Genomic DNA, 13,667 nt, shown 5'->3' on the forward strand with positions numbered 1-13,667 from the left:
AGGCATACGGCATGCTGGCCTTCATCGGTCGGGGCATTAAATATAAAAATTTGCAAGTCATGTTGCAGCTGTACGGGACCTTAATTAGGCCTCATTTGGAATATTGTGTACAATTCTGGTCGCCACATTACCAGAATAATGTGGATGCTTTGGAGAGGGTGCAGAAGCGATTTACTAGTACGTTGCCGGGTATGGAGGGCATTAGCTATGATGAGAGGTCAGATAATCTCGGTCTGTTCTCACTTAAACAATGGACGTTGAGCGGCGACCTAATAGAGGTCTACAAGATTATAAGTGGCATGGACAGATTGGATAATCAGATGCTCTTTCCAAGGGTAGGAGAGTCAAGTACCAGGGGACATAGGTTTAAAGTGCGTGGGGAAAAGTTAAGAACAGATGTACGAGGCAAGTTTTTTTACGCAGAGGGTGGTAAATATATGGAACGTGCTGCCTGGGAAGGTGGTGGGAGCAGGTACGATAGCGGCATTTAAGGGACATCAATACAAATATATGAATAGGGTGGGAATGGAAGGATATGGACTCCGTAAGTACAGGTGGTTTTAATTTAGGCAGGTACCATGGTTGGCGCAGGCTTGGAGGGCCGAAGGGCCTGTTCCTGTGCTGTATTGTTCTTTGTTATTACCACTACACCTCTGTCTGCCCCCATGACAAAGCAATAAAAGTACTTTTTTGCCTGGATATTCTGTGTTGAAGTAAGGTGCGATGTAATGTTTTTCTTTTATTCAGACAGAGCAGCCACATGGTAAGAAATTAAATCAACAAATCAATGTTGGATATTAGCCTGTAATTAACAGCAGGTTGTCATTCTGTGGTTTAATATTTTGGAAATTGTCATCTTGCAGATGAGCAAAGTTCAGCAAATAGCATCTGTGAACAAATTTCCAGCTTAACGTCACCACTAAATACAATTTGATAATTAAGTGGCATTTCTGTACATTAAAACATTAACACTTCATCATTCTTTGCCCAGTCAAAACACACCATAAACTAAGAAATATCATTTCAATCTCTACGTTCAGCTGGTTACTTTTAATTCCTGCTTTGAGAAATGTAGCCAAAGGTAGTGTTAATATCAGCACAATCTGCGGAGTTAGCTGCCACTTCCATAATATTATAGTTTATGAATAAATCACATCTACAAAATAAAAATAACCACCCTTTTACAGCAGATTTGCTCAAAAGCTTCAATTTCACAAATGCACAAAAGCTTTGTAAATCGGAGCCATAAACTAGATAGCTTATAAACTAAAAGCTTAAACATACCCCTAGAAATTGTAATGTCACAGGCAAACGCTATCTTTTGCGAAATAAATAAGTAATTTGCTTCCAGACCTGTACTATATGAATCTTAAGAGATTTTGACCAGAGGGTTTTAAAGTAGCTTTCAGTGGCTGTCATATAATGTTTACAGAGCAGCAGCACATCTTAACAACATTTGAACTGAAAGGCTATTACACATTCTGCATCTGCATTAGGAAAACAAAACACTATTTCTTTAATACACTGTCACATTTTTAATGGATGAGGTTTTTTGGCAAGGCCGTGTGCCTTGAGGTGCTGCCTGCAATGAAACTGACAGGATATTACTCTCCTCCTCCACACACATTCTTATCTGTTTCCTACTGAAATACATGAAAGCGGGGATGGGACGATGTTAACTCTTGACCTTAACAGTAAGGCGCTCAAAATGGAAAAAGACTTGTTTTTGTTGTTGTTAGCTTCTGCCTTGTTCCTTCCTTGAACGGTGTGAGCTGTGATGTGACAGCAAGTCTGATTAATTTTCCCTATCTCAGCCCATTGCCTCAGTTTCTCCCCAACTTGCTTTCGACACCAAAGTTGCTGAATTGCAGAGAGTTGCTCAGAACAGCAGGCTCTTTAATCTGACTGCTCAGACGGAAGGCAGAGGCTTCAGATAAAACTTGATGTGCATGCCGCGCGCCTAATGGACACATTTATTGCAGTCCCAAGCGCTGCTGGCCACAGTATCGAATCGTCAAAAATCCTAAGCCATCAGAAGGGCAGCTTTTACAAATTTGCTGTCTGGATGTAGGTGCAGTTGATTGCCATCAGTGGGACCCTCAAGACATTCCATCCATTAAGATTAATGAACAAACAACATTGTGAGGATCACTGACTTTTGCATGCTCCAATTCTTAAAATAGGCTCCAAAGGTGCCCCGTGTTCAGGCAGCAAGGTGGTAAAATGTACTCTCCAATTGACTTCAATGAGGCGAGTTAGAAAGGCACTCAAAATTGTCCCCAAATGCATTTCAAAACCAGTTGAATATGTTTCAGGTGTTGCCAGTCACATGTGGGCCATTAGAATCATAGCATCATAGAATTTACAGTTCAGAAGGAGGTCATTCAGCCCATCGAGTCTGCGCCGGCCCTTGGAAAGAGCACCCTACCGAAGCCCACACTTCCACCCTATCCCCACACCTCCGCCCTACCCCGTAACTCCACCTAACCTTTTGTGGACACTAAGGACAATTTAACATGGTCAATCCACCTAACCAGCACATCTTTGGACAGTGGGAGGAAACCGGAGTACCGGGAGGAAACCCACGCAGACACGGGGAGAATGTGCAGACTCCGCACAGACAGTGACCCAAGCCAGGAATCAAACCTGGGACCCTGAACTGTGAGGCAACAGTGCTAACCACTGCATTGAATGTGGTAAAGAAAAATAGACTTTTATTTCTTGGTTATGATTAAAGGAGGAAGGTTGGCGAGGACATCAGAAGACGTTACCATGTTCCTATTTGAATACGGATATTTCACATCCACCCAAGCAGCTGACTCAACTGAAAGATGACCCCTCTGACAAGATAGCACTCACAGGAAGACGACCAATAGCCCAAAACTAGATCATGTTGAAAGTTAATGGTGAATGACAATTGAAATTCTTTGAATGACAAAAACACTTGTGCCAGTAATTTGCAAGGGGCTCTCCCCATCCCCCACAATATATAATGGTTGAAGATTGATGCAAACTGTGGAAAACTGGTGAAAATGACCACTCGCCTAATGTCCCCAGGTTTCCAGTCTCTCATAATTTTGGAAAGCCAGCCAAAATATTGCAACTTGGTTATGTACTTGCCAATTACATTTTGAATCTCCAAAGGTTCCCAGCATCACAGATGCCAGTCTCCAGACAATTCGCATCGCTCCACAAAGAACAATACAGCACAGGAACAGGCCCTTCGCCCCTCCAAGCCTGTACCAGTCATGATACCAACATTTGCCAAAACCCTCAGCACTTCCTTGTGCCGTATCCCTCTATCCTATCCATGTGTTTGTCAAGATGCCTTTTGAACGCCGTTAATGCATCTGCTTTCACAACCTCCCCTGGCAACACGTTCCAGGCACTCACCACCCTCTGCGTAAAAAACCTGCCTCGCACATCTCCTCTAACCTTTGCCCCATGGACTTTAAACCTATGCTCCCTGATAATTGGCCCCTCCACACTGGGAAAGAGTGCCAGCCTATCCACTCTATCCATGCCCCTCATAATCTTGTGAACCTCTATCAGGTCGCCCCTAACCTACGACTTTCTAATGGAAACAGTCCAAGTCTATTCAGCGTCTCCACATAGCTAACACCCTCCAGACCAGGCAACATCCTGGTAAACCTCCTCTGCACCCTCTCCAAAGCCTCCACATCCTTCTGATAGTGTGGCGACCAGAATTGTGCGCAATATTCCAAGTGCTATCAAGGTTCTATGCAACTGTAGCATGACTTGCCAGTTTTTGTATCCCACATGATATCAATAAATATTTAAATGTGCAGGATTCAGCAAAGACAATGGGCGGGATTCTCCATCCCACCGCACCCATATTCTGGCGCGGCATGCCCCCGCCGGCAGTGTGATTCTCCGTCCCGGCAGGCGGCCAAACGGGTTTCCCATTGTGGGCACCTTCATGCCGTTGGGAAACCTATGGGCATGAGTGTGTTGCCGGTGAAACGGAGGATCCCTCAAATGGAGAATCCAGCCCAATAGTCTTGACAATATCCTGGCTGCAATATTGAAGACATGTGCTCCAGAACTAGCCATGTACAGCTACAAACTGACAATGATTGTGATGGTTGTTGGAGGCCAATCAACTCAACCTAAGGGCAACACTGTAAGGGTTCCTCAGGAGGGTATCCTACCCCCAAGCTTCTTCATCTTTGACCTTCCCTCCATGATAAGGTCAGAAGTAGAAATATTCACAGATGTTCAACACAGTGTTCAGTAACATTTTGACTTCTCAGATGCTAAGAAGTCAGTTTCCATATGCAGCAAGACCTGGTAATAACTTACACCTCATATTCCTGCCGACCCCTGATAACCCCTGGGCTGGTTTAGCGCAGTGGGCTAAACAGCTGGCTTGTAATGCAGAACAAGGCCAGCAGCGTGGGTTCAATGTGTACAATGTGTGCAGGAGGGTTTCCTGACACAATATGTTGACAGGCCATCAAGAGGAGAGGCCACATTGGATTTGGTTTTGGGTAATGAACCAGGCCAGGTGTTAGATTTGGAGGTAGGTGAGCACTTTGGGGACAGTGACCACAATTCGGTGACGTTTACGTTAGTGATGGAAAGGGATAAGTATACCCCGCAGGGAAAGAGTTATAGCTGGGGGAAGGGCAATTATGATGCCATTAGACATGACTTGGGGGGGATAGGTTAGAGAAATAGGCTGCAAGTGTTGGGCACACTGGATATGTGGAGCTTGTTTAAGGAACAGCTACTGTGTTCTTGATAAGGACGTACCGGTCAGGCAGGGAGGAAGGCGTCGAGCGAGGGAACCGTGGTTTACCAAAGAAGTGGAATCTCTTGTTAAGAGGAAGAAGGAGGCCTATGTGAAGATGAGGAGAGAAGTTTCAGTTGGGGCGCTTGATAGTTACAAGGTAGCGAGGAAGGATCTAAAGAGAGAGCTAAGACGAGCAAGGAGGGGACATGAGAAGTATTTGGCAGGTAGGATCAAGGAAAACCCAAAAGCTTTCTATAGGTATGTCAGGAATAAAAGAATGACTAGGGTAAGAGTAGGGCCAGTCAAGGACAGGGATGGGAAGTTGTGTGTGGAGTCTGAAGAGATAGGCGAGATACTAAATGAATATTTTTCGTCAGTATTCACTCAGGAAAAAGATAATGTTGTGGAGGAGAATGCTGAGACCCAGGCTATTAGAATAGATGGCATTGAGGTACGTAGGGAAGAGATGTTGGCAATTCTGGACAGGCTGAAAATAGATAAGTCCCCGGGGCCTGATGGGATTTATCCTAGGATTCTCTGGGAAGCCAGGGAAGAGATTGCTGGGCCTTTGGCTTTGATTTTTATGTCATCATTGGCTGCAGGAATAGTGCCAGAGGACTGGAGGATAGCAAATGTGGTCCCTTTGTTCAAGAAGGGGAGTAGAGACAACCCCGGTGAGCCTCATGTCTGTTGTGGGTAAAGTCTTGGAGGGGATTATAAGAGACAAGATTTATAATCATCTAGATAGGAATAATATGATTAGGGATAGTCAGCATGGCTTTGTGAAGGGTAGGTCATGCCTCACAAACCTTATCGAGTTCTTTGAGAAGGTGACTAAACAGGTAGACGAGGGTAGAGCAGTTGATGTGGTGTATATGGATTTCAGTAAAGCGTTTGATAAGGTTCCCCACGGTAGGCTATTGCAGAAAATACGGAGGCTGGGGATTGAGGGTGATTTAGAGATGTGGATCAGAAAGTGGCTAGCTGAAAGAAGACAGAGGGTGGTGGTTGATGGGAAATGCGCAGAATGGAGTTCAGTTACAAGTGGCGTACCACAAGGATCTGTTCTGGGGCCGTTGCTGTTTGTCATTTGTATCAATGACCTAGAGGAGGGCGCAGAAGGGTGGGTGAGTAAATTTGCAGACGACACTAAAGTCGGTGGTGTTGTCGACAGTGCGGAAGGATGTAGCAGGTTACAGAGGGACATAGATAAGCTGCAGAGTTGGGCTGAGAGGTGGCAAATGGAGTTTAATGTAGAGAAGTGTGAGGTGATTCATTTTGGAAGGAATAACAGGAATGCGAAATATTTGGCTAATGGTAAAGTTCTTGGAAGTGTGGATGAGCAGAGGGATCTAGGTGTCCATGTACATAGATCCCTGAAAGTTGCCACCCAGGTTGATAGGGTTGTGAAGAAGGCCTATGGAGTGTTGGCCTTTCTTGGTAGAGGGATTGAGTTCGGAGTCATGAGGTCATGTTGCAGCTGTACAAAACTCTGGTACGGCCGCATTTGGAGTATTGCATACAGTTCTGGTCATCACATTATAGGAAGGACGTGGAAGCTTTGGAGCGGGTGCAGAGGAGATTTACCAGGATGTTGCCTGGTATGGAGGGAAAATCTTATGAGGAAAGGCTGATGGACTTGAGGTTGTTTTCCTTAGAGAGAAGAAGGTTAAGAGGAGACTTAATAGAGGCATACAAAATGATCAGGGGGTTAGATAGGGTGGACAGTGAGAGCCTTCTCCCACGGATGGAAATGGCTAGCACGAGGGGACATAGCCTTAAACTGAGGGGTAATAGATATAGGACAGATGTCAGAGGTAGGTTCTTTACGCAAAGAGTGGTGAGGCCGTGGAATGCCCTACCTGCAACAGTAGTGAACTCGCCAACATTGAGGGCATTTAAAAGTTTATTGGATAAGCATATGGATGATAATGGCATAGTGAAGGTTAGATGGCTTTTGTTTTTTGACTTCCCATGTCGGTGCAACATCGTGGGCCGAAGGGCCTGTACTGCACTGTATCGTTCTATGTTCTATGTTCTAACTCCATATACCTGCCTTGGGCCCTTATCCCTTAATACCTTTGCTGAACAAAAATCTATCTCAGATTTAAAATTAACAACTGTTCTAGCTTCGACTGCTGTTGTGGGAGAGAGTTCCAAACCTCTACCGCCCTTTGAGTGAAAACGTTCTTCCCAACATCTCTCCTGAACAGATTAGCCCTAATTTTTAGACTATGCACCCACGTTTTAGAATCCCCAATCGATAGTTTATCATTATCTACCCTTGTCCTTCCCTGTTAATATCTTGAATACTTCGATCAGATCACCCCTTAACCATCTAAATTCTAGCAAAAACCGGCCTACTTTTTGTAATCTCTCCTCATAACTGAACTCTGTAGTCCAGGTGTCATTTTTATAAACCTACATTGCACTTTCTCCAAGCTCAATATACCCTTCCTAAGATGTGGTGCCCGGAATTACTCACAGCACTCCAAGTGGGTATACCCAGAGGTATATCTGAGGTGGTTCTCCTTTCATGGTAACTCCATCCGGGTAGGAAACCATTACAAACCGCAACACCAAAACTTATTCCGAAGCTGCTCAATGCTGCTTACAATGTTACACTTGTGTGTGCTCTGGGGAAGGAGGTTGGGGATCTAGAATGTGCTGCTGCACCAGACAGGTCAATTATAATAATTGACGTTCTACTGGTCCTTGGATCTGTGTCTCCGGTAAGCATTAGAATGGGTAGCTATTATCAGATTTTGAAAGGTCAGGGACACATTGACATGAGCCATCATTGAAGAGACTACACAAAGTGCTATCTAGCATCTCCCCACTGCACTCTCTCCAATGCCTTGACATCTGCCTCAAGTATGGTGCCCGGAACTGGATACAGTGCTCCAGATGAAGCCTAACTGGTGGCTTAAACAAGTTCAACATGACATTCTTACTCAATACCCTCTTTATAAAACCTAGGATACCATGGGCGGGATTCTCTCGGCGGAGAATTGCCGGGACGGGCGCGAATCGCGCGACGCCGCCCCGACGCCGGTCCGCCGATTCTCCGGTGACGCGACGCCGCCGCGGCGCCAGTCAGGGTCCGCTCTACACGCGCCCCCCGGGTGATTCTCCGCTCGGGAAGGGCCGAGTGGCGGAAAAAAAATCCAAGCCCCGCCCGGCTCTGTCCACGTGTCGTCTTACACGGCGGGACCTCGCTGTGCATCCTTCCGGGGGCGGCCTGGTGGTGGGGGGGGGGGGGGGGGGGGGGGGGTCCGACCCCAGGGAGGCCTCCGATGTGGCCAGACCCGTGATCGGGGCCTACCGGCCGGCGGGCCAGCCTCTCGGGCATGGGAGCCTCTTTTGCTCTGCGCCGGCCCCTGTAGCCCTACGCCATGTTGCGTCAGGGCCGGCGTGGAGAGGGAAGCCACCGCACATGCATGCAATCGCGCCGGTCGCAGTGCGCATGCGCGCATTCGCGCCGGTTGCAGCGAGCATGCACAGACCCGCGGCGACCATTTAACGCCGGTATCGGCAGCTGGAGCGTGAAACGCGACGGCGTCAACACTTAGCCTCAGGATCAGAGAATCCCGCTCCATATATTTATTAACTCTTAAAATGCCCTGCCATCTTCAATGGCTAATGCACATATACACCAAGGTCCTTGTGTTCCTCCTTCAGGGTTTCTCCCTTTACTTTATATTGTCTCTCCATATTCTTCCTGACAAAATGAATCACCTCACACTCCCCTGCATTAAACCTCATCTGCCTCTTTTCTGCCCAATCCACTAATATGTTTATGTCCTTTTGAAGTTCACGACTATCCTCACTGTAGTTGACAATGCTTCCAATCATGATGTCATCTACAAATTTTGAAATCATGCCCTGCACACCACAACTAGGTCCCAACTAAAATCTATTCCAGAGAGGAAGAAAGATTGTATGAGGGGGAAAAAACATCCATGGTTAAGCAAGGAAGTTAAAGATAACATGTATCAGGAAGAGCAAGGATCCCTGGAGAACTCCATTACCAATCTGAAAAACAACTGTTTATCACTATTCTCAGTTTCCTGCTAGTCAGTCAATTTCTCTTCCAAGTGCTTACTTTCCCTCAGAAGTTGAACTTTATCAAATGCCCTTTGAACAACCATATGCACCTCATCAATAGCACTGCCGTCATCACCTCAAAAAAACACCAGAAAGTTAGTTAATCATGATTTTCCCTGAATGAATTTATGCTGGCTTTCCTTAATTATCTTGCACTTGTCTAAGTCACTATTGATTTTGTCCCAAGCTATACTTTCTAGAAGTTTCATTACCACTGAAGTCAAACTGACTGGTCTGTAGTTGCCAGGAATATCCTTGCACCCTTTCTGAACATGGGTGTAGCGTTCACAATTCTCTGGATCTCCAGAACCATCCCTGTGTCTGAGGAAGATTGGAAGATTCTCACCAGTGCCTCTGCAATTTCCACTCTCCCATGCCCCCAGTATCCTTGGATGCATCTCATTCAGCCCTGACATCCGTCATACACGTGCTTCTTCCCTTTCATCTTCACCTCTATCTCTCGCTTCATCCAGGATGTTCCAGATTTATGAATAATAATAATCTTTATTATTGTTATTACATCAACACTGCAATGAAGTTACTGTGAAAATCCCCTAGTCGCCACATTCCGGCGCTTGTTCGGGTACACTGAGGGAGAATTCAGAATGTCCAATTCACCTAACAGCATGTCTAGTGGGAGGAAACTGGAGCACCCGGAGGAAACCCACGCAGACACGGGGAGAGCGTGCAGACTCCGCACAGACAGTGACCCAAGCCGGGAACCGAACCCGGGTCCCTGGCGCTGTGAAGCAATAGTGCTCACCACTGTGCTCCGGTGCCACCCGGTGTTTGTCCTACCTTTCCTCTTCAAAGGAATATACCATGACATTGCCTGCAATACGATCTCTTTGATGGTAGCCCATTGTTGAGCTAATGTCTTTTATGCCAACATTTGATTCCAGTTCACTCCACTCAGATGCATTTTCATCTTAAGAATTTACACTGATCAAAGGTCCAGTGGGTGTATAAATGAGCTGACCAAGGAAATCCACATTTAGGTACCTCACCAGACCACCAACCAGTGCAATTTATTTTCCACTGGTATAATAATAATGCAAAACACCAGCAGACAAATGTCAATACATTAAAGGTACTGGTGAAAATCACAAATGAGTAATGTGGTATGTGAATTTCAGTGCCAGTGTGATGCTGGGTATGAAAGCTAGATGTCCCTAATTTGTAGCAAACAGCATGTCCCTTCTCCTATTTACAACAGGCAAGGTACAGATGGTACCAAACCAACCCGTGCTTGCAAAACTTAAATCACAGTGCCCAATATTAAATGTGATTCTGTGATTGGAAACATCTGTTAAATAATCCTCAGTGCGCTAAAAATTATGCTGACGATCAATTTAAGATTGTCAGCCGGGCTGGCAATGTGGCACATTTGCGAGTACTGAAAGCTACATATATTAATAAACAGAGAGCTGTTCTTTGCAGACAAAAGAGTGATCATAGTCTAATAGAATTTCAAATTCAGTTTGAGGGTGAGAAACTGGACTCCCATACTCGCGTTCTGGAGTCAAACGAAGGTAATTACGTTGGTATGAGGACAGATTTTGCCCTGGTGGACTGAGCAGGAAGGCTAATGGGTAGGAAAGTTGATGGCCAGCAGCATTTGTTTAAGGAGATGTTCAATTCCTCCCAACTAAAATATGCTCCACAGAGGTAGAAAGATTGTTAGAGGGGCAAAAAACACCCATGGCTAAGCAAGGAAGCTAAAGATAACATAAGAATGAAGGCATACCGCATTACAAAGGCCAACGGCAGGCTGGAGGTTTGGGAAACATTTGAAGATCAACAAAGGGTTACTAAAAAAGTAATGAAAAGATCAAGGTAAATTCTGAAAAAATCAAGCACAAAATATAAAAAGGGTTAGCAAAATCCTCCATAAGTATAGAAAAGGGAAGAGCGTAGCTAAAGTGAATGTTGGTCCCTTGGAGGATAAGACCAGGGAGTTAATAGTGGGGAAGACAGAAATGACAGAGATGCTAAATCAATATTTTGCCTCAATTTTCATGGTGGAGGACAATATACCATGCCAATAGTAACAGATAATGCCGAGGTGATAGAAAGGGAGGAACTTAGAACAATCATTATCAATGGGAAAACATACTGAACAAACTATTGGGATTGAAGGCAGACAAGTCCCCAGAGCCTGACGGCTTACATCCTAGGATCTTAAAGGAAGTGACAGCAGAGATAGTGGATCCATTGGTTATAATATTCCAAAATTCCCTGGGTGTAGGAAAGGTTCCACTGGATTGGAAAAATTGTAATGTAACACCCTTGTTCAAAAAGGGAGGGAGGCAGAAAGTAGGAAATGAATGACCCAGTTTAACATCTGTCATTGAGAAATTGTTAGAATCCATTATTAAGGAAGTGATAACAGGACATTTAGAAATCAAATCACAATCCATCAGAGTCAACATGGTTTTATGAAGGGTGAATAATGTTTGACTAATTTGCTTGAGTTCTTTGAAGATGTAACAAGCCAAGTGGATAATGGGGATCCTGTAGATGCAGTATATCTGGACTTCCGGAAGGCACTTGATAAGGTGCCGCACAAAAGGTGACCACACAAGGTAAGATCACATGGGTTAGTGTAATTTATTAGTTTGGCAGAAGACTGGCTAATCGACAGAAGGCAGAGAGTTGGGATAAATGGGCCTTTCCCTGGTTGGCAAGATGCAACCAGTGGGGTGCCACGGGGTTCAGTCCTGGGACCCCAACTATTTACAATCTATATTGATGACTTGGATGTAGCCATATTTGCAGATTACACGAAAATATGTGGGATAGTAAGTTGCAATGAGGAAATAAGAAATTTACAAATGGATATAGATAGGTTAGATGAGTGGGCCAAAATGTGGCAGATGTAATTTAACATAGATAAGTGTGAGGCTATCCATTTTGGTCAGAAAAATGGAACGGCAACTTATTATCTAAATAGGGAGAAAATTCAAAATGGTTTGGTGCAGAGGTGCCTGGATATCCTCGTGCAAGAATCTCAGAAAACAAGTATGCATGTATAACAGGGAATAAGGATAGCAAATGGAATTTTGGCCTTTAGAAAAAAGGAATAGAGTATAAAAGTAGGGAAGTATTGCTGCAACTATTGGTAAGACTGCACCTGGAGTACTGTGTACAGCTTTAGTCCCCTTATTTGAGGAGGGATGTAGTTGCATTGGAGGCAGTTCACAGGAGGTTCACTCGATTGATTCCAGAGATGAGTGGCTTGTCTTACGAAGAGAAATTGAGCAGTTTAGGCCTATATTCTCTCAAGTTTAGAAGAATGTGAGGCGATCTAATTGAGGTATATATGATGATAAAAGGTACCGACAAAGTAGGGGGAGATGGATGTTGTTTCTTGTGGGGAAATCTAGAACGAGAGGTCATAGTTTTAGGATAAGGGGTAGCAGATTTGAAACAGCGATGAGGAGAAATTACTTCTCTCAAAATAAATCTGTGTAATTCACTTAACCAGAGTGCAGTGATTGCTGGCACATTGAGTAAATTTAAGGAGCAGATAGACAGATTTTTAATTAGTAATGGATTGAAGGCTTATGGAGAAGGATCAGGAAAGTGGAGTTGAGGCTGAGACAAGATCAGCCATGATTGCATTGAATGGCTGAGCAGGCTCAAGGGGCTGAATTGCCTATTCCTGCTCTTAGTTCTTATGTTCTTATATGCGTATATTGTGCCTGTTTCAGCTAAACAAAATAAATGACAGCCATTTACCGGTTCATTCCCCATGGCAATGTGTTCAGCAATCAGAATCAGACTGCCTGGTTCAAATTTCAAAAAATCCTTGACAATTAACTGTCAGTTACCGTCAACTGGTGCCTTCTCCATGACAATGCCTCTACAAATCAGGATCAACTTGCCTACAAATCAGCACTCTATTCTCATACAACATGTGTTCTTTCCTCTGATATTGGAATTTTTCTGTGAAATGTTCTGATGAGTGCAAGACAAAAAGCTTCGACAACAAAGTCTTGCTTTTCAAGTTCTGCACTGCCAAACCACTATAAATTAAAGGTAGGAGAGAGCGAGAAGGAAAAGAATATAATAATACAAATGTAAATATGATTTGTGTAGCTGTACATTGCACAATCAAAGAAAATCACACTGCTCGGTGTCTTAATCAACGTTCTGCTTAATGATTAACACAGCACACAATATCAAAACAGTTCACGGAAGGACAAAGATAATATCAAATAATGCGCACAACTTCGAAACTAAGGAATTTGTTTCAAAGTAGTCAGATGATCAGCTCTCGAATGGAGCTTAGTTAGGTTCCGCCAACTGAAGTGTTTGACCTGTTGCATTGTCCTTTTATGTTGTTTCTGCCGGGAGCAGAAGAGGGAGGGGGTGGCATAGCAGTATTGTCACTGGATTAGTAATCCAGAGACTCACGGTAATCTGGGGACCCAGGTTCAATCCCACCACAGCAGTTGGTAGAACTCAAACTCAATATACATCTGGAATTAAAAGGCTAATGGCAACCATGAAACCATTGTCGATTGTCGTAAAAGCCCATCCGGTTCACCAATGTCCTTCAGGGAAGGAAATCTTCCAGCCTTACCTGGTCTGGCCTGCATGGCGGCATGGTGGCACCGAGGTTAGCACTGCTGCTTCACAGCTCCAGGGACATTCCAACCTTGGGAGACTGCCTGTGTGGAGTTTGCACATTCTTCCTGTGCCTGTGTGGGTTTCTTCCTGGTGTTCCGGTTTCCTCCCACAGTCCATAGATGTGCAGGTCAAGTGAATTGGATATCGTCCCTAGGTGGGGTTACAAGGA

Source organism: Scyliorhinus torazame, chromosome 10 (assembly GCF_047496885.1).
Source record: "Scyliorhinus torazame isolate Kashiwa2021f chromosome 10, sScyTor2.1, whole genome shotgun sequence".
NCBI lineage: Eukaryota > Metazoa > Chordata > Chondrichthyes > Carcharhiniformes > Scyliorhinidae > Scyliorhinus > Scyliorhinus torazame.